At 46.2% G+C, this 21014-nt stretch overlaps 1 protein-coding gene across 1 annotated transcript in view; it reads right to left on the bottom strand.

The window, feature by feature from the left end:
• The window catches only part of LOC124788366 (origin recognition complex subunit 1), a 136259-nt gene extending 116325 nt beyond the window's left edge, over positions 1–19934 (bottom strand). Inside the window, exon 1 of the mRNA XM_047255630.1 lies at positions 19804–19934. The gene's annotated coding sequence lies outside the window, so the exon portion shown is untranslated. The remainder of the gene's footprint in view (positions 1–19803) is intronic.
• Between the last annotated feature and the right edge of the window lie 1080 nt (positions 19935–21014).

Raw genomic sequence — 21014 nt, 5'->3', positions numbered from 1 at the left:
AACATGCTTCTAAGCACAACACACTCTACATCAGTTGCTGCTTAACATGTGGCGACATCAGGATCATCTCCACCACCAACACTAGCTTTTCCGAATTGTGTACATGCGACAGTGATCTCACAGTACCTGGCCTTAATCTCTACTAGTCCCTGGCTCACACCTGTCTCCACTTTGTCCCCGTGACCCTTACTTCACTCATTCTACATTTATGCTTCTCTCTGTTGTCTTTGACTTTCTCTGTTCACTCCCCTTACAAATCCGTTCTTCCCCGTATATCATGTACCTTTACTTCTTCCATTATTTGAAGGATATAGAGTCTTAATCCATTTTCTGTTAAATAACGTATTTTACTAAACAGAACTTTTGAGAAATACAAGCTACTGCACTACAGATATTTTATTTGAAAGCTGTTTAACACATGTGGGAATATGCAGACACCAAATGTTCATACTGTAATGACTGAATGAATATAGAATTAGTAACAGCAGATAGTGGATATCTAAGCATGATGAAAACTGGAAAGGTTACTCCATCTTTGATATGGGATAGATAGAAGGCAGAGAGCTTCTGTGCAGATCTTAAATGGCTGCACGTATGAACTATTTCCAAGTTACCACAGCCTGAGTGTTGAGACGTGTGGACATGATGGAAGTACAGTGCATCAGCTATAAAAGCCTCATCAAATAATTGGATTGTCTGTTGACACCATTTTGAGAAACCTATATCTCAGAACTCCTCCTCGTAAACCCATCTCTATTAGTAATGTCACTAAGAGCAGTGCGTCTAAATTCTGCAGCAACATGCTACTGTCAAAGAGACAGATTCCATAACCAGTCATATACTGTCTCTCTTCCTGTAAGTTTCCACAATGAACATGGATGGAAGGATAGATAGATGATTGGACAGATGGATGGATGGATATGTTGGTGTGGGTGCCCCGACAGCAAGGTCTTCAGTGCCCATGCGAAAACAACTTGAGACAAGTGTTGGTAAAATACAATAAACAGGAGTATAAAACAGCATGTAAAATAAAGGTAACAAAAGTTGGACAACTATGTGTGTGCCCACCAAGCATGGAATGAAGTATCACATCAATATTAACAGATTAACTACACACCAAGAAAGTGATATAAGGAGCTAAAACAGTATAGCATATGGATGTGGCTGGCTGACCGCAAAAATTATTAAGGAGGAGCCAGCCTCTCTGCAACACCAGACATGTTACAGAACTTTAAAACCTTAGTCACACTCATATTGTCATCAGGTAAAATAGAGGGCAGATCCCCACCAATGTCTGCTTCTGCCCTTGTGTCTTGATATAAAATGCACTCTGTTAACATATGGCACAGAGAGATCGGTACGCCCCGAGCATCACAAAATGGGGGATCCTCGCACCGTAGTAAAAAACCATGTATACAAGGGCAATGCCCTATGCAAAGGCATGGGAGGGTAACTTCATCCTACCTGCGCAACTGGCAGGAGGAACTTCACCAGCCACAGCCGATTGTCCATTACTGTCCGCCATTACTCATCCCACTACTGCATGAACATCCCGTGTAGTGCAGAAATGATAGCCTGCAAGGGAATAGGGCATTGTGCTGCATCCTGTCCTCTGCATGCCTCCTTGGCAGCCCGATTAGCCTGTTCATTTCCTCGTGTCTCAGCATGACCTGGCACCCAGCAGAATGGCACCAGCTGTCCCTGCTGTTGGAGCAAGTACAGTTTGTCACATATCAGCTGGTCCAACTTCTCAGCTGGGTATAGATTTTGTAACAATTGTAAGGCACTAACAGAATTGGAGCAAACGAGAAACCTTTTGCCCCAAATATCACGCATCAGCTCCAGTGCCTTCAGGATCACATGTGGAATGCCGCCGAGAAAATAATATACTTATCATGAAGGGGAACAATATACTCATCATGAAGGGGAATCCTGGTGACATGGTCGGGGAACATGACAGAGCAGCCAAGGAACTTCCCTTGTTTGGAGCCATCAGTGTACACTACTGTGAAACCGTGATGCTTATCTAAAATATTAAAAAACAGAGACTGAAATGTAAAAACTGGTGTACTATCTTTCTTAAAATTGATAAGTCTAAAATTAGTCCTGCCCTCTGGAGGAGCCAAGGTGGAAATCTGCTCCAACTGCAATGTAAAACATGAAGACCGGCCACACTCATCTCTAAAAGTCAATACTGTATGTGAATCCCAGAGAGCCTCGTTGCCCGTTACGAAAAGCCTTTCCATTGGAGGCTGGGCAACGGTATGGTATGCCGGTGTGTATAATGTTTAATATATCTGGCACAGCATGAGTAGCCGTCATCTGATATAAAGTGGCAGTTCACCAGCCTCTGTACACAGGCTTCATATGGGGCTTGTCCTGAATGCTCCAGTGGCCAATCGAACCCCTTCACAGTGCACCATGTCCAACATCTTTAGCAAATCAGAGAGAAGTCATCCACAAACAAATAACACTGGACAGGACTTTTCACAACTGAAGTAATGCTATTAATAGTTATGACAAAGACAGTAACACTTTAAACACTAACTAGAGGGACACAGTTTTTGTGCTGAAAGTGATCAGACAGGACATCATCGACTTGGTATCAAAAATATTGTGGCGAGAGAAAGGACTGAATAAAAATGGGAGGACAACCATGAAAACCCCATTCTTGAAGCTGGGCATTGATAAGATGCCTCCAAGTTGTATCGTAGGCCTTCTTGACATCAAAAAATATATCTAAAAGATGACGCCAGTGCTGGAAAGCCTGTTGTACAGCCACTTCCAGGAGGGCCAGGTCATCAAAGATGCAGTGGTACCTCCTGAGCCCATACTGAAAGCAACTAAGGAACTGCCTTGATTCTAAGATCCAGACAAGGCAGTAGTTGACCATCCAATCCAAGGCCTTTCCCATGCAGCTTGTGAGGGCAACACTACAGTAACTACTCGGGAATGTACGATCTTTCCCAGATTTTAAAAGAGGAATTACAATTGCCTCACGCCAGGAGTCGGGAAAGTGACCTGACTCCTATATGACATTAAAAAGAAGTGCAAGGAGGATATCTTTGTTTCGTCTTGTGATGGGCCACAGCATACTGTAATGGATTGGTTGTGACCAGGGGGCGTCATGAGCCACAGACAATGCAGAATCCATCTCCCACATGGAAAATGGGCAGTTGTAATCTTCATCAGCGGTGAACAGTAGTCCAAACTGGACCTCTCAATAGTTGCTCTAAGGCGCTGGAAACCTGCATCCTGTCTGGCTGTTGCAGTAACTGTGGCAAAATAGGCAACCATAGTATGGGCAATGTCTCATGGATTGGTTTGGAGTGTGCTGTTCCCCATTACAGCAGTCATGGGGCACCTCCCTCTTCTCCCAGAAATTCTCCTGATGGTCTCCCATACAACAGAACACTTTGTAGAACAATTAATGGTGTTCAGGAACTGTTACCTACCACAACCTCTTCTTGCTCTATCGAAGAATACGGTGACATTTCACCCTCGCCACCCAAAAGGCTGCAAGGTTCTCTGGCAGTTGATCGGCACTTGAACCTACGCAGAACCGCATGCCTAGTCCTGATTGCAGAGCCCCATTTGTCATCCAACAAGGGACAGGCTGCCTCTTCAGTAGTCCCGTGGGGTGTGGAATGGATGCTTCAGCGGCATGGTGGATCACTTTGGTAATATGATCCACCCATTCCACAACATTGACACAATGTTCAAACTGTGCTAGCTGTCCATGAAGTTTCCAGTCTGCTCTACTGAGCACCCATCGTGGTGGTTTCCTTTCTGGTTCCACTATCTGGCATGTGAATCCAAACTGGGAAGTGAGTGCAAGTCATTGACCACTTCCCATTGTGCAGGGGAAGCAAGAGCTGGAAATCAAAGTGAGTGATCGATGGCACAGAATGACCCAGTTGCAACGCAGAAGTACGTGCTTTTCCCGTACTTAGCAAATATGCACATGTCGACACGAGAAGCCTCTCAATCGCTCCACCCCTGGGACAGGTAGTTGCAGAACCCCAAAGCACATTGTGTGCATTAAAATCACCACAGAGGGTGATGGGGTGGGGGAGCTGCGTAAGGCCGTTTAGAGCCTCTTCACTGAGAGTATCACGTGGCAGCAGGCAAAGGGAACATACTGTGAATGAATGACGCACAAGCACTGATATAGCAACTGCTTGTAAATTCGTTGTGAGTGAGGCGAGGAGTGGTAGTCGGTACTGACAAAAATACATCCTCTAGCTCTCTCTCACTTGGTGGTGGTGGTTGTTGGGATGTTTAAGGGGGACTAAACAGCGAAGGTCATCAGTCCCCCATTCCAAAATCAGGCGAGCTGAAAATCTACGGAGCAGGTAAAAACCAAAGGGGGGGGGGGGGGGGGAGACGTCCCCCCAGGCGCTAAAAGAACACAAATGCAGCAACAAACACTACAGACAAGAACAGGACAGAGGAACACCAGACAGAAAGAAACAGAAGAAAGGAGGATGGCCGGAGACTGGTTGACTGACCACGAGAAAAAAAAAAAAGGGAAAGAGTCAACCATCTGACGGCACATCAGAACAGCAACAGACACAAGGACAAAAGACACAGAAAGGGAAAGGCGCAGGACCTCCCTAAATCGAACCATAAAAAGGACTACTACGGATAAAATGTAAAACATTGTCAGCCATGGAGACATCGTCGGATAAAACCAAAGCCAAAGTGCCCGGGAGATTAAAAGATTGCCGGAGTGTGCGCAGTCGAGGACACTCCAGCAAAATGGCCGATGCGCAGCCGACACAGGACTACCGAGTCCCTGCGAGAAGCCCGCAGGGAGGAACGCCACACATCGGTCGTCCCCTTGACAGCCCGCAGTTTATTCGGGGCTGTCATGCCACGCCACTCAGCAGCCCACATCCCAATCAACTTACGGCGCAACACCAGCTGCTGGTCGCGAGCCGTAAGACCGATCTCCAAAGCCGGGGCGTCGATCGCCCCTTTGGCCAGCCTGTCTACACGTTCGTTCCCTGGGATGCCAACATGACCGGGCGTCCAAACCAAGACCACCGAACGACCAGAACGGGCAATGGCGGAAACAGATTCCTGAATGGAGGACACCAGAGGAGAGGAGGGATAGCAGCGGTCGATGGCCTGAAGGCTGCTCAGGGAGTCACTGCAGATCATGATGGACCTACCTGAGCAGAAACGCATATGCTCAAGAGCGCGCAATATGGCCACCAGCTCTGCAGTAAAAATACTGCAGCCAGCCGGCAAGGAGCGCTGCTCAACATGGGCAGCATGAGCAAAAGAGTAGGCAGTGCGACCATCAACCAGGGAACCATCAGTGTAGACAGTCTCACAGTCCGAAAATGAGGCGAGGAGCGCAAGAAAACGGCGACGGAGGGCCACAGGTGGAACCGAGTCCTTGGGTCCCTGTGCCAAGTCCAGACGGACGGACAGCCGGGACAAACACCAGGGAGGCGTAGGTGCACGGACCCGGAAGGGAGGCGGAAGAGGGAATGAACCCAATTCCGACAGCAGGGACTGAACGCGGACAGCAACGGAAAGCCCAGACCTAGGTCGCCATTCGGGCAGATGGAGGACCATGGCAGGGAAAAGCAGGCGACGACTGGGATGGCCTGGCGAGCAATGCACGTGGACAGCATAGTCGGCGAGCAGTCGATGGCGGCGAATCCGCAGCGGGGGAACCCCGGCCTCCACCAGTAGACTATCCACGGGGCTCGTACGAAAAGCGCCAGTTGCAAGCCGGACCCCACAGTGGTGTATGGGGTCTAACAACTTCAACACTGAGGGTGATGCAGACCCATAGGCCAGGCTCCCATAATCAAGCCGAGACTGCACAAGGGCTCTGTACAATTGCAGCAGCGTGCAGCAATCCGCACCCCAAGACGTGTGGCTAAGGCAGCGGAGGGCATTGAGGTACCGCCAGCATTTTTGCTTCAGCTGAGTAATATGAGGAACCCATGTGAGCCGGGCATCAAACACGAGTCCCAAGAAGCGGCAAGTGTCCACCACTTCAAGCAGGTGGCCGTCGAGGTAAAGTACAGGATGAGGGTGGACCGTCCGACGCCTGCAGAAGTGCATAACTCGAGTCTTGGCTGCAGAGAACTGAAAACCGTGAGTCAGAGCCCATGATGCTGCCTTCCGAACGGCTACCTGCAGCCTGCGTTCGGCGACTCCCGTAGTCGTGGAGCTAAATGAGATGCAGAAGTCATCGGCATACAAAGAAGGAGACACCGACGACCCCACGGCTGCAGCCAGACCATTAATGGCCACTAGAAATAAGGACACACTCAACACCGAGCCCTGCGGGACCCCATTTTCCTGTGTATAAGAAGAACTAGAGGCGGCACCGACTTGCACCCGGAAAGAGCGGTGCAATAGAAAGGTTTGAAGAAAAGCCGGGAGCCGACCACGAAGACCCCACTCATACAACGTGGCGAGGATGTGATGCCTCCATGTGGTGTCATACGCCTTCTGCAGATCGAAAAATACAGCAACGAGATGCTGACGTCGGGCAAAGGCCGTACGAATAGCAGATTCCAGCCGCACCAAATTGTCCGTGGCAGACCGGCCCCAACGGAAGCCACCCTGGGATGGAGCGAGGAGACCGCGCGACTCAAGGACCCAACACAAATGCCGCCCCACCATACGTTCGAGCAATTTGCACAAAACGGTGGTGAGGGTAATGGGACGATAGCTGTCCACCGCCAGTGGGTCCGCACCGGGCTTCAAGATGGGGACAATAACACCCTCTCGCCATTGCGACGGGAACATGCCTTCGCTCCAAATGCGGTTAAATACCGCGAGAATGTGTCTCTGGCAGTCCCGGGAGAGATGCTTCAGCATCTTCGCGTGGATGCAGTCCGGTCCTGGTGCTGTATCAGGGCAATCGGCGAGGGCAGCGAGGAATTCCCTCTCGCTGAAAGGAGCATTGTATTTTTCAGAACGACGCGTGTGAAATGAGAACTGCGTCCGCTCGGCTCGCTCCTTTAGAGAGCGAAAGGCGGGGGGATAAGATGCAGTCGCCGAGCTCGTCGCAAAGTGCGCGGCAAGCTGTTCAGCAATGGCGGCATCGTCCGTGCAGACAGCGCCGTCCAAGGAGAGCCCAGGTACACCCATAGGGGTCTGGTATCCATAAATCCGCCGGATCCGGGACCACACGAGCGAGGGGGAGACACAGGAGCCCAAGGAGGAGACATACCGCTTCCAGCACTCCTGCTTACGCTGTGCAATAAGACGGCGGGCCAAGGCACGGAGCCTCTTAAAGGCGATGAGAGTCTCCAGAGACAGGTGCCACCTATGATGCTGGAGAGCCCGCCGACAGTCGCGAATAGCCTCAGCAATCTCCGGCGACCACCAGGGTACAGCCTTCCTCCAAGGGAGTCCAGAAGAGCGGGGGATGGCAGCCTCGGCTGCCGAAATGATGGATGTGGTTAAGACACGGACCACCCCGTCAATGTCACCTTGGGGGGGGAGACTCAACGGTTGCAGCAGAAGTAAAAGCCGGCCAGTCAGCCCTGTGGAGAGCCCAGCGGGGCAGGCGCCCAGAAGAATGACACTGGGGCAGTGACAAATAGATGGGAAAATGGTCACTACCACAGAGGTCAGGATGCACTCGCCAGTGGAGGGATGGGACAAGTCCGGGGCTGCAAAGAGAGAGATCGATGGCCGAGAAAGAGCCATGGGTCACACTGAAATGTGTGGGAGCACCGGTATTCAAGAGGCTAAGGTCGAGCTGAGCCAACACATGCTCCACGGCCCGACCGCGGTCATCGGAGACAGTCCCACCCCATAGAGGGTTGTGGGCATTGAAATCGCCTAGAAGCAGCAAAGGTGGCGGAAGTTGAGCCAGCAGTGCAGCCAAGACATGTCGGGGGAGCTCCCCATCCGGAGGAATGTAAACAGAGCAAACAGTAATAGCCGGCGAGAGCTCAACCCTGACAGCGACTGTCTCTAAAGGCGTCTGAAGGGGTACTGGCAAGCTACAGACAGAGTGGTGAACAAAAAGACAAACCCCACCTGACGCTCGTTGACAGGCAGCGCGGTTCTTATAGTATCCCCGATAACCGCGAAGGGCGGGGGTCCGCAGTGCCGGAAACCAAGTTTCCTGCAGAGCAATGCAGAGAACAGGGGAATCACTCAGAAGCATCCGGAGCTCAGGCAGGTGGCGGAAATAACCACCGCAGTTCCATTGGAGAATGGAAGCAGGAAGGGACTGGGAGGGCGTGAATGCGACTAAGAGGCAGACAGCGCCTCAGAGCCAACTGCCGCCACCGGGGGAGAGTCAGCTGAGTCCATAGGAGAGGCCCCCAAGGGTTCCGTGAGGGCGAGATCCGCGGCAGAGGCGAGGATCTCCACCTCATCCCCGGAGCCAGGACTAGGTACAGCAAGCGGTGCTGAAACCGCCGGAACGTCCTTCTTCTTGGACACATGCCGTTCCTTCTTCTCACGTCGGCCCTTAGGGTGAGAGGGCTGGGAGAGCTTCTCTGAAGGAGCCTCGGAGGCTGACGACGACGCAGAAGCCCTACGACCAGCAGGTGGCGGAACCTTCAGCCACTGGCTGACATCCGGCTGGGTAGGAGAAGAAACGGAGGAAGGGAGAGCCCCGAGGGACCCCTTCCGCGAGAGAGGAACCGGCGGAGGTAATGCCGGCGGAGAAGGAGGGGGAGGGATCGAGCCTCCCGGTTGTGGAGCAGATTTCACTCCCGAAGTAAGCGTGGGGGGAGCGACAGAAGAGGGTTTGCCCCCAACTGCTAAGGGGGCAACAGAGGAAGGCTTGCCCCCAGGCACGAGGGGGGCAGACAGAGATACACGGCCACATGGGCCCACTGAAGGCGGCACAGATGAGGCGACAACCGTCGCTCGTGTGGGCGAAGATAACGTGGCTGCAGCATAAGATGTTCGAATGGAAGCAGGATACAACCTTTCATATTTCTGTTTAGCCTCTCGATAAGTAAACCGGTCCAGGGTCTTAAATTCCATTATCTTCCGCACCTTATGAAGAACGGGGCAATCCGGCGAGCATGGAGAGTGGTGCTCCCCACAGTTGACACATACAGGCGGAGGTGCACATGGAGAATCAGGATGAGAGGGGCGTCCGCAATCTCGACATGTAGCGCTGGATGGGCAACGGGAGGACATATGCCCAAACTTCCAGCACTGGAAGCACCGCATCGGGGGAGGCACCTATGGCTTGACGTCGCAACGGTAAACCATCACCTTGACCTTCTCGGGCAAGACATCACCCTCGAAGGCCAAGATAAAGGCACCGGTGGCCACCCTGTTTGTCTTGGGTCCTCTATGTACACGACGGACAAAATGCACACCACGTCGTTCCAAGTCGGCTCTCAGCTCGTGATCGGATTGCAACAAGAGGTCACGATGGTAAATAATCCCCTGGACCATATTTAAGCTACTGTGGGGAGTGACGGTAACAGGGACGTCACCCAGCTTATCACACAAGAGCAACGCTCGTGACTGGGCTGGGGAGGACGTCTTGAGGAGGATGGACCCATTCCTCATTTTTGACAACCCCGCCACTTCCCCAAACTTATCCTCCAGGTGTTCCACAAAAAACAGAGGCTTCGTCATAAGAAAGGAGTCACCATCAGTCCTGCTGCAGACAAGGTATTGCGGTACGTAAGGCTCCCGCTTGGCACTAGATCGGCGTCCCTCCCATGGCGCAGCCAACGAGGAGAACGTCTGAGGGTCATATTGTGCAGCATCAAAGTCGACTCTACCACGCTTAGAGACGCTGGTGGCCGTGCGACCACCAGCTTGGTGTGATTTATTGCGCTTCATTGCGCCACATCCGCCCAGATGCCACCTACTCCGAACGAAGGCTCTCCCCAAGGGCGCCACCCAGCCAAAGCAACGGGTACCTGGCCGATATCCCATTGCCCGGAGTTCCCGTGCCCCAGACAAGATGGGCACATACTCCTTGGCATGCATGGGGAGGAAACAGCTCTGGCATCTGTAGTGCGATCCCTGCGTGGTCAGGGGGCTACCACCAAGAGGGTACATGACGACCCCACCACAACGGACTGGCTACCGTGCTGGATTTTAGGTGTTGAAAGGGTCCACAGTTGTCGTGGGCGCTAAGAAGAAGAGTGCGCAGAAGGCGAGAAGGAGACAACCCAGAAGATGTTGGGCGTAGTCCCTCCCCACACGACAATAGGTAACATGCAAGATGGTGGAGCATGATGGACCAATAGAAAAACACCACGTAAGGTGTCCTTCCCCAAATGGCACGCACTAACAACGGAAATTTGGAAAAAAAAATAGGTCAAACCCAAGAGGGGACCATCACAGAAGGCCGAAACGTTTGAGACTCCTTTTAATCGCCTCTTACGACAGGCAGGAATACCGCGGGCCTATTCTTACCCCCGAACCCGCAGGGGGGCTCTCTCACTTGGGTCGTCCTTCTTGTGGAGTACATACCCTTGTAGCTCACGGGTGTATGACTGTGAAATTAGTCTCCTGGAGACACAGACACAGTGGTCTACTCTGAAATAGTAGGCGAAGTTCCTCCACATGCATCCTGAAACCTTGCAAGTTCCACAGAAGTATGGGAGCCATCTATCAAGGAGGTAGCACCTTCGTCCTGTCTCTACGCAGGGGTGGGGAGACTGCAGAGGGTGGAGGTTCGGTCATGGGGCGAGATGATTGCCCCACACATACTACATACTCCATCAGCTCCAGGAAGAGTCAGCAGAATCATCAGGTAGAATCATATCAACATGGTCCGACGGTTTACTACTCGATTTCATCTGCTGTTGCTGCTTTACAGTAGCTTCTCGCTGTTTCGAGGGGTTTGCTGGAGCTGGAGTAGGAGAGGTAATGGCTGCGGCGCTGGACTTTTGAACAGCCTCAGCCTTTGGAGGTGCCATGGACTCATCCTTGTTGCCTGCTGTTCTAGTGGACACTACAGGCTCTGAAACACTTGCTGCCTTGCAAGTGCATTGACACTCGCCACCTCCGTTTGAGTAGAGGCATCAGCTTTTGGAATAGGCTTCTGAAGAATTGAAGCAAAAGATGTGGCAAATGTGGGAGGCCGCATGGACTTAAATATCTTTTCGGCCTCACCTTGTGCTTTGCATTCCTCTACAAAGAACCTTCACAGTCCCTACTCCAAACAGGGTAGAGCAGTTGATACATTTGGCAGGAGACGAGCGACCAACTCTTTCATGAGTGGCCTTACCACAGTTGCCACACGTCACTGGCTTTTGAAGCAGCGCATTTGGTTTGGGATATAAGGCGCATGCCAAGGTGAAGAAAGCCAGCCTTAACATGCTCAGGAAGTTTTGTGCTACTGAATGTCAGGATAAAAGAATCAGATTTGATAGGACCCCCATCTATCCTCTTCATGATGTTTTAAATGTCTACTACACCTCCTGGAGCCTACTCACGTTGCAGTTCCTCCTTGGGAATCTCGATGAGATCCCTGAACATCACAATGCCTTTGCTATAATTCAAGGTGGTGTGCAGTTCAGTGTCTATTACATACTCTCGGAGCTACTTAGCTGTTTGTAGGTTAGTGGCTTGCTGGGAATTGGAAGTTTCCACAAACAGTGTCCCATAGCGCAAATGCTTCACTGATTATATGGAGCCACAGATCCCCTCCAAACCCTTTTGTACATAGAAGGGCGAAACCTTTTCAAAAGTACCCTCCTTCCATTTCACTACTAAAAACACATTCCGAGGACCAGCATGTACTCTGTTACTAAATACTGTACTTTTCGAATGAACTTGTCAATCAGGACTCGTTACACGAGCCCTCTTGTTAGATGGGGTACCTTCCAGCGGCACATCCTTTCTGCTGGGTGGAGGAAAAGCAAATTTCAGAGGATCCATTTAAGTCCCACGAACATCTGAGGCGTGGCAGGATCCCCAGAGGTTTCCAGCTAGCAACTGTTCCACCTCAACAACCATGCATCTCATCAGAGTGCAGCAAACCTCAAGACTGAGGTTTTTTTAATACAGGTTTTTACAAATCTCACGATCCGGACAGTAAAGCCAAGACCTCCATTCCCTGTGACACACAACTTGGTGGTTGCTGAATCATGCCCAGAGCTTATAGTGACAGAGAACTGGGAGCTCTGACCAGTCTTCGTCTCAGGAACCCCGAGGTCACCAAGCCCCCTGAATAATTATCTGACTGACTCCCAAGCTTTAACATGGCTGCCTGAACTATATTCTACACAAGTTTAGAGTTGTCATGAAGAACTGCAATCACTGATGGACAGTCGGTTGGTTGGTCTCTCTCTCTCTCTCTCTCTCTCTTCCTGCAGAGTTCCATTATTCACTGACACACTTCCTGAAATGTACTCTCAGTTGTGCAAAATCTGCTTCTCCTTAAAATGGGGCTGGCTATTAAAATTGCAGCTGCAGAAAGGACACCAAATAACATAATTTTTTCCTATTGTATATATACAGTACACTATTAAGAACACATGAATGTAATATCAGGTATTCAGGGCTATGCAGTGAAATTTAGTACACACAGCTGCTACCTCTCACAGCCTCAACAGCTGTATGTTGAGTAAGACAAAGACAAATTAAGCTCGAGTGACAGCTACAGGTGCATCATCATCACATTACAAATGTTATCACTGGCTGTCCAAATTAATGGCTATGCAAATCCGAGGTAAATGTGGTGCATACCCAATGGCATCCCATTCCACCACACCAAATGCTTTGCCATATGAGAGGGATAAATGCAATGTGACGCTTTTCGGAACTGAGACACATCTGGAAAGATGAGGTGTGACAAACAAAACTACCTCCTAACTCAAGATATGTGTATGGCTGTTCAATATTAAATGAACAAGCAAAAATTGATGTTGCTCATAAGTACTAGTATGGCGTTAGAAATACATCAATTCCAGATCTGAATGACAGTCATGGGACCCACAATGTGAGCACCAAAATTGTGGAATGATAAACTGTGGTCTCAGCAGAAAATAATCCTGTCATTGTGTATTTCTGACATATGCTGATAGATGTTTATCCTCCTCACATGAGGCACAATCTTCTCCCAAACAAAGCAACATCCAAATGTGATTTCTAATATCCAAATGTGATTTCTAAATGAGAAACCCACAGCATAATCTTTACATACAAACAAGATATAGATGGTGTTACTACTCCTACCTACTATGTAAGCTCATAGCATTTTTCATGCACATAACACAGACTTCAATCACCAATAATACATTCTGCTTCACTATTTACAACAGTCTTGTCAATGTTGGGGTGACTTTTCAATTCCACGACTGTAGAAATCACACGGTTTTGAGGCGAAGAGCTCGTCGAGTCATGTTTGGATCGCTTCATCTAGAAGGGAACTTCCTTGAAGGTTGTTTGACAGAAAGTGAAAAGGTGAAATCTGAGGGTACAAGATCAAGGAATAAGGTGGGTGTGGAATGACTTCCCAACCCAACTTGTGTATAGTGTTTTTTTCTCCGTCTAGTAGGATGCAGGCAGGCGTTATCATGGAGTAGCATCACTTCTCACAGCCTTCCTGGTCACAGTTCTTGGATTGTGTCTGCAAGACATCTCAATTGTTGACAATAAATGTCAGCAGTGATGGTTCGCCTCGGGGAACAATTTGTAGTACACCACACCATCACTGTTCCACCAGATGCATTACATTATCTTTTGTGGATGTTTGCAGGTCTTTGTATGGGAGTTGCTGCTTTGTTTGGACTCAACAATCGTTTTCTTTTCCTTATATTAGCATTAAGACATCATTTCTCGTCACCAGTAACAATACAGGATAGGAATGGTCGGTGTTATTCATGAGTCATCTGATGACAAGCAAGCAGAGTTGTACATTTGGCCACCCACAATTTCTGTGTGTTTGGCTTGGAACATGTGGTACTGCTGCACCTGATTTTTGAACCTTTCTCATTGCATAAAAATATTGTATGATGGTGGAATGATCACAGTTCATCACATTTGCTACTTCTTGACTATACTAATTATCTTCAACAAACACTGAAGGTCTTCTGAACGTGAAGAGTAATGTCAAAACAATCCTTCCTAAAACAAGAAAACCATTTTCTCGCTGTGCTCTGCCCAATCGCATTACGCCTATAAACTGTAAATATTTCTGGCTGCCTCCATAGCTGTCACCTCTTTATTGAACTCAAACAGAACAACAGGTCAGAAATGTTCCAATTTCTCCACTCAGGACTCCATTTTCTAGCATCCACAGCTCCTCTCAGTATCTCCAAATGACAACATGTAAACTCAAATAGCAACAGTGAATTACAAATAAAAAATGACAATTGCTAAATAAGCCCTTAGCAACCAGAATACCAACACACAAAACAAAAACGCTACAAGCTTATGCACCAACCTAAAATATCCTAGCAAACGCAAACAGTATTAGCTCATTAATGGTTAGCAGTGTAACAGTCCTGCCTCACTGCTGTCATTACTAGACTTATAATAACAGCCAATATTTACTCACACACAGTAAATATCTTGTCTGGCAGGGAACACAATCACAGAACAAGAAAGGCAAAACATGCATTCATTACTATAAACACTGTAGTGAACGGGTTATCAGAATCAAAATAAACACAAAGTGACAAACGCAAATAGAAGTAAAAGTATGCATGCCTACTAGTTTCACAGATGTGAAGAGACTGAATTAATGTATGAAGATACACAAGAAATTACTCAGTTTGTGAGAGACATATTTAATTGTGATGGAGAGCTGAACCTGATAGCACAAAGAGAGAGAAAAACAGTGTAACACATAATGGGGGAAAAAAAGGGGGGGAGTTACTTTTTACAATTTGATACAGTACACTACATAATCATTACAAACCCTTGGTTTCAGGAACGTGACAAAAGATCTTACAGGAGCAAGAGAGATATGGAGATACCACAAAGTTTCATATAGAATACATAGTGGTATTTTGAGAAAAATTGAAAAAACCAGATAGCAAACAAGTTAGTAAAAGGTAAGAAATTAAGGAGATGAGATCTGGATAAGTTGCAACAATCAGAGACGGCTGAGTGTTTCAGTATTAGGCAGCAACTAACTGAAACAGGGAAAGGAATGTAACAGAAGAGGAATGAGCATCTATGAGAGATGAAATAGTAAAGACAGCACAGGAAAAACCACATAAAAAGAAAAAGGCTCAACAGCAGCTCTTGGACAATACAGGAGATATTAAATTTAATTTATGGAAAGTGGAAACACATATGAAGCAACTGAAATACAAACTGGAATATAGATATCCAAAACTGAATCTGATAAGTAGTCCACAATAAGTGTTTAACATCCTGTCGACAACTAGGTCAGTAGAGATGGAGCACAACCTTCGATTAGAGGAAACTGAAGAAGGAAAGCGGCCATTTCCTTTCGAAGGAACCATCCTGGCATTTGCCTTAATCGATTTAGGGAAACTATGGAGAACCTAAATCAGTACAGCCAGACATGGGTTTGAAGAGTCGTCCTCCGGAATGTGAGATGCGAGTCCAGTGTGCTTATCACTGCACAAACCCACTCAGTTTGGAGAAAAGAGAAACAGCTGTACAGCTATCAAGCACTCAATTGACAAGCCAGTACTAAGCCAAGAAGGAAAGGTTGTACGAGGGAAGGAACATCTGAAATTGCTATATGAAGAAAGGAAACTGCTTCAGGTTGGATTTCATTGGAACCTTTGTGGACAGTGACCTATTTAATTCAAAGAGGAAGTCAGCAATCAGTTGTGATTCAATCTGCACTTTATTGCAGACCTCGATTTCAGTTACAAGATAGCAATCGCCAGCGCATATGAAGTGAGACACATGTGCCCTGATGATAATTATCCTGTAGCTAAAATCTAGACAAGCACCAAAGTAAAGATTGAATCACGGCTGACTTTCTTCCCATTTGAAAGGGAAGGTGATAACAATATGATGCAAAAGTAAGAGGAAACAGACACAGATTACAAGGGTGATACAATGCTATAAGAATAATTTGCACAGCAGCCAGTGTATTGTCAATATAAGATGTGAGAAGAGACAGCTTTTTAGCAGATGTGTTGCTTGGGGTGGCACACTCTAATGTTGAGTTTTGATGTCAGTGAAGTGGTTTTGTTGCGATTTTGAAAAGGTTGTTTTGTGGGCTAATACACTGGATATGGCTTTGAACTTCAACAGTCGTCGATAATGGTTGCTACAACATATACCATTAATTTTAAGCAATAATATGGTGCCTTAGTACACTATATTAAGAGAAACCATTGTGGGACAGGAATCAAAATGGTGAGGGTTGCTGCATCACATACCAGTCACAGTCTCCTGTGGATGCTTTTGGGTTTGTTAAGGTAGGGGTCAACTGTTATTTTGAAATTTTTGTTTCCTATAGAGATTTGAGGATAAAATATGACTGTTAAACATAAACTGGAATTTAAAAATGATGAAACTGTGGTTTGCACTAACATAAGAGGGAAATTGGGGGCAGTTAAATTATTGTTTTTTTGGGAGGGAGAAAAAGGCAGTCTTCTGCCTTGCACACTAATGTAGAAGAATATTGATGACAGAAGTATTTGATGTGCAATTTCTTCTCACAGTTTCTTAAAACTTATGGGGAAAATTTATAGACCAAAGTTAGTTTGTTGAGCTGAGGAGGGGAGGGTACATTATAAGATGTGAGTTTTGTGATTGTAGTTTGGAATTTGGGGTAATGGTGCAGTTTTCTGTACCACTGTTTGGGAGGGATTTGGGAGAGGAGCCAAGGGAGGAAGTTTTAAGTTAGTTTGGCTTATCCTGAAAAGATTATTTCAATTTTTAAAACTTAATTTTAGTTTTATTGGTGTTTTTTAGTAGGCATATGGGTATTGAGAGGGATTTTCAAGTGTGGGAGATGTGCAGTTCTTTGGAGGAAAGTAGATGGAGTAAATGTTTTATTTATTTATTTTTGTGGCTCTTTATTTATTTACTGAATGGTGGTATTATCTTGTGGTCAATATTTTTTGTACAACGAAGTTTCTTGATTTATATGTTGTTAAAATGTGTTTATTTAGTTTTCATTCATATTACAAATGTACTGATGCGAGCTTCGTGGGTATTGTTGACTTCATTTTTTCAGTAATGGCTAACTGAAGTTAGCGATACAAGATATATGTTTATATAGTCATAAAATTTGGTTTGTGTGCACTGTTTATTCGCCATCAGTGTGTATTGTGTTCATTTTAGGTTGTGTGAATTCGTGAACTAGCAGAAATGTATCTCCCCCCCCCCCCCCCCCCTCCCCAAAGCTCCTGCTTCACATTAGTTGGTACAATGGAGTTCAGTATATACATTGATTCTTTAGTATTTATGTAATGTGGGGTCAATGGATATTTGGATTTGGTTCATATGTAATGGAGAGAGTGTTCTACCTAAAGCCCCCAAGTTTCCATAGGTATCTCTCATATTTGTTTTACCATTATTTTGAATGTATTTTCCATTATGAGATTGGTGTTGTCTGTTTGAGATGGATGCATGTTTAGGATAACAGTGAAAATAATGGATGTAGATGAAATACTTGTTTCTGTCATTTTGACTGTCTACAGTCAATGGCAATGTCAATGCTTCAGCATTTCCACATGAATTTTTGCAGGCTTTTCATATTAATGGAGATTCTAACAGTTGGCACTTAAACATTAGGATTTGCTACCAGTCAATTAGTTACCACAACCATATCTTCTGCTTCCACATTTGTTGGCTTCAGCGACTTGCAATCAAACTGTCACCTTCCAACCTTGGGCTGCATTAGAAATCAGTCTGTCACCACAACCACGATTTCATATGGGTCCAATATGTAACTTCAGCCATATATTTTTGTTTTATGACCCTCAAGATTCTCCTTCATAAGGGGAACCACAGGACACTGAATGAATACATAAACGAATTAACTAGGAACTTTATTTTTGAGTTATCTTTGTACCAGATACAAGTTCAGCACTTCTTGAAATCTAATGTCATACTTCGCATTTTGTTATGATCATCTATAGGATAGTCACATACACAAGTAAAAACCACCATACACAGAACCTCAATTTTGTTTCCCCATAGATCTTTCTCGTTGTCCTACCCACAGATTTTGTGGTGGTGGTGGTGGTTAGTGTTTAACGTCCCGTCAACAACGAGGTCATTAGAGACGGAGCTCATGCTTGGGTTAGGGAAGGATTGAGAAGGAAATCGGCCGTGCCCTTTCAAAGGAACCATCCCGGCATTTGCCTGAAGCGATTTATGGAAATCACGGAAAACCTAAATCAGGATGGCTGGAGACGGGATTGAACCATCGTCCTCCCGAATGCGAGTCTAGTGTGCTAACCACTGCGCCACCTCGCTCGGTCAGATTTTGTGTGCATGTATTTGTTCCAATATTCACATTCTCACTAAATAAACCAGCGACCTTCAGCTGTCAACAATCACTCCACTGCAGAACTGAAGTTCGGCCCAAATATTACAATTAAGCCAAGTACAGGACGCAAAACAGTATGAACACATTAAAAAGATGAGTAGCCATATCACAAGATAAAAACCTACAATGAGAGGTAGTGAAGTATAACTGAGGGAAAGGTGGATATCCCAACAAAAAACTGCCTAATGCTTAAATGCTAGAAGAAGGAAAGTTGTTCTCTTTTCTTCCATTGGGTTAATTCTATACCACTGTATGAAATGCTGTATGAATTTGGAACCACAGAAAATAAGCATTGGTTGATGGAATCTGAAGTAACAATGAGCCACTCAAATGACTCAGTTTGGAGAACATTACTCATAAAAGGTGCAGATCCAAATACTGAGTTCTAGCCTATCATCAGCAAGGACTCTGATAGGAGTAGAAAAGTGCACAAATCACATAATTAAAAAAAAATGGATAGTTGGAACATTAACTAATAACTCTGTATTATATTATCAAAATTGTCTGTTTAACATAACAATTCCATAACAAGGATGTATTCAGTACATATCATTTCCAACTACACTGTTAAAATAACTTTACAGTTGGCATTTGGGACGTGTATGGTACATAACTTCATTAATAAATTTTCCGCCCTTCAAGCTTGTAAGAAACTACCATCATTTGATCAAATGGGCAATATTTGAAAACAAGTTGTAACAATAATAACATATGTATGTAACCACAAGTCATCGTTTCTGTAACTAGCAGCAGAGATACATCGCCACCGTCATACACATCACACCATGCGACATTTGTGGTAAAACAGTATACTTCTACATGTATCTCTCCGTTTACAATATTCAAAAAGGAGATAGTAAGATTGACAGCGCGGTTACTCGAGGTGTAACACAAGCCAGGATTACACAGGATCGAGAAGGAAAGCGGCCATGTCTTTTTCAAAGGAGCGATCCTGAAATTAACCTGGAGTCATTTACGGAAACCACGGTAAACCTGAATCTGGATGTGCACACGAGGACTTTAATTGTCCTCTAGCACGTGAATCCGAAATGCTAACCACTGCGCCACCTCGCTCCGCATACATATTCGCATGCGAATCCAGTGTGCTAACCACTGCGCCACCTCGCCCGGTTAAAATATTAAGGCAGAATCATTTAACAGCATAACAAAGAAAACCTAACACAAATTTATTTGGTTATTTTATGCACTGCTTAAGCTGAATTACGAAAATGAGGGTATACATTAGCACTATTGTCTCAAAAATATATGTCGCTGGTGTTACGCTATCATACGTTGCGTGAAAATGAAGGTACAATATCACATAATTGGAATCAGCTCGCTATTTAATCTTTAAATATCAAGGCCTGAAAGCAAATCGATAGTACCTGGTCTAACTGTCAAACACTCTATAGTAGTAAATAATGTGACAGTAAGATCACTGCAACATTAAATACCACACAACCTTACACAACTTTCACACATCGCTCTCTTCAAAGCAGACGACTGTATTTTCGCGCGCGAAAGTCCAATGAGTATTCATAAAACTACCAAAGATGTAAGTCCAAATTGGATGGAAATGTCTCGCGCCAGTAAAACACTTGGCTGCGCTGTCGCTTTGGACACGAAATAGACATCACGTGACCATACTCAACTAGCTCCAGAAAACACCTGATTGTGCCTGTTTACCGTTCTGAGAGTAGCTGCTAAGACGTGTGCTAAGGTTGTCTACTTCCATGTAGCTTGCTTATTCTCATTTCGTTTACTTGCTTTGTTATTTTTTGTTTCTTTATTTTTGCTACCGGAAATTAATATCTTTTTATAAGTTTAAGTTGTTAAAAAGATGAAAATAGTTCAAAATTGTATAGGTTACGGCAGTTATTCGGAGGTGAAGAGCACTGCACGGGATAAGGTAGTGTGGGGAGCTGCATCAAAATAGTCTTCGAACTGAAGACAACAACAAAAAACATTGTTATGGCGATGGTTGTCACTGTTTAAATAGTCTGTTATTTTTTGCCCATTTCATTAATTTTAAAAAAACTAGTCTCCATGATTCAAATACACGGTAGAGGTAGAGTACCTAAACTCTTAAATAGGGACTTACAGGCGTTTCTATGTTTACATCCTTTATGGTTCTATCGGCCTTCTCTGTGTTGTGAAAACACGTTCAGCTGCTACCAATTTACCCCACAAGATAACCCCATATTTAAGGTGAGAAAGGAAGTAGATATAACAAGTACTCTTAATTGTTTTTCACGTGACATCTAGAGGTTCGTAGCTTCGTATGAGCAGTTGCCAGCGGGCTCGTGCGCATGCGCAGAGCCGAATTCGTGTATGAGCAGTGCCTTCCTCCCGCTTCTGGCTACTTGGAGCGTGGCTGTTTGGTGTATGAGCAGTAGCAGCAAGTAGCCAGAAGCTACCCGGAAAAATTTTCCTGGCGCGCCCAAGCTGCCAGATTCGCGCATGCGCAGAGCAAGCTGAGTTATAGTGGGGGGTCCTTCCCCACGTGACCCGTAGCCACGTATATGTTTCGTCTCTTCGTTTACAGCTCCCACGTCAAATGAAAACAAAACAGATTTCTGTGGCCGGTAGCCATCAA

Source organism: Schistocerca piceifrons, chromosome 3 (assembly GCF_021461385.2).
Source record: "Schistocerca piceifrons isolate TAMUIC-IGC-003096 chromosome 3, iqSchPice1.1, whole genome shotgun sequence".
NCBI classification, from domain to species: domain Eukaryota; kingdom Metazoa; phylum Arthropoda; class Insecta; order Orthoptera; family Acrididae; genus Schistocerca; species Schistocerca piceifrons.
The sequence above is the reverse complement of the archived record's forward strand: the minus strand, read 5'-3'. Positions and strand labels throughout refer to the sequence as shown.